Here is a 1,675-nt window from a genome sequence, read left to right on the forward strand (position 1 = left end):
GGGTGGACCCGGCTGCAGCCGAGTGTGGGACACCGCACTGGAACAAGTCGAATGTCCGAACACAGACAGCTGCCTCCGGAGCAGATCCCACGCCGAGGAGGGTTTTTCTGAGTGAGGGCAGTTCTGAGAAGCCTTCGGGAGTCCTTTCAGAAAGGTCCATCCCAATCCAGGCGTGACTGCAGCTCCCTGTGGTCATCCCGGGAGGAGGGACCACCCGACATCCCCTCCCCTGCCCCAGCGGGGTCTCTGCAGCCGACGCTGAGCCTGGGAGACACGGCAGCCCGGGGCAGGGGCGGCCGGGGGGCACCCAGCCTCTCGCCCTCCCGGCTGCGGCGGAGGCCGCAGACTCTTCTCCCACCTCCCGCTTTCGGGATGTCGGCGCTGTGCCCGCGGCCCCGGGGATGCGCGGGGGAGCCGGTGCTGCTCCGCACACTGGGCATTGCGCTCCCCAACCTGGTGCTCTTGGGGTGTGCTTGGCTATGCTTCAGTGTGTTATAAATAATTACAATTATCCATTCTATTAAGTAATTTAAAGGATTATTTCTAGTCTCCGTGCCTTAACGGCAATTTCGAGTTTTTATGGTAGGCAAAAAAAAAAAAGTAGCTGGTCTATCGTTCTTCTGAATTGTTTTATCTTTGTTGCTCTAAGCAGAGTCATGGGAAAGTTTTTTTCCTAAACCAGCAGGTTATTAGAGGACATACTTATAAATAACTAGTCTTGGCTATTTTTAAGTATTTTCAACATAGTCTATCATGGTAGTATGGCATAGCCTGCAGAAAAGCTGAGTCCGTTTCTGCTGCCAAAGCGTTCATAACTCACTTCTGTTTCTTTGGATGATGGGGAGCCAAGGCCGAGCGTTGCAGGAATGACCCGAGCCACGCACCGCACCGCGCGCTGTGGCTCGGAACCGGTCAGCTCCGCGGCCGATTTTTCTGTTACGCTATTGCAGAAGATGTAATTCTCCTTTATTACATAGGGGAAACTAACAGCTGAGTCCGATTGATGACTACATTTGGTGAGGCCTTTCCGGGGACGCCAGAGCCCCCACAGCAACCGTGGGTCGCGCTCTGGCGCTGTGGGCGATGGGCTCGGGGCAGCCCCGGCTGCTGCAGGCTCTGGCACCGGGCTGCCAACTGGCACTCGGGAATTACGGAGAGGTGTGGGTAGTCCGCTCTTAGAGCCTCTACGAAGGGCCGGAACAGTATAACACCACTCCTCCAGGAGAACTGAGCATTTCAGACAAGAGAAATTACATTTACTTCATAATTTATTAAATGTCAGATCGCCATATGCAATAAATTATAGTCGGTATAATAATAACATTGTCATAAAATATTACCATGAAGTACTCGTCTAAAAGCTATTGTAATCTATACAGATAAGAACTGTAGTTATGATATTTAGATTTTTCTTGTTAATGGGAAGTGAACACAGTATTAAGGAACTTCACAGTAAATTCAGGGAAATATGTCATTATTATTGCTTCTGTGCAAACAATTTATACTGCACACACACAGCTTGAGAAAGAAAAGGTACAGTTGCGTAGTGCGTCTCTGGAGCGAACGCATTCCCTGAAGGCTGAGTTTACTGCACCCATACGGTGCACTTATATGCATTTTAACAAATGCGAAGTGATCCGCGATCAGCGGCTGCTCCGTCCCTGGAGCCCCCCCC

Source organism: Charadrius vociferus, unplaced genomic scaffold (genome assembly GCF_000708025.1).
Source record: "Charadrius vociferus isolate BGI_N301 unplaced genomic scaffold, ASM70802v2 scaffold661, whole genome shotgun sequence".
In the NCBI taxonomy this organism is placed as follows: Eukaryota; Metazoa; Chordata; class Aves; order Charadriiformes; family Charadriidae; genus Charadrius; species Charadrius vociferus.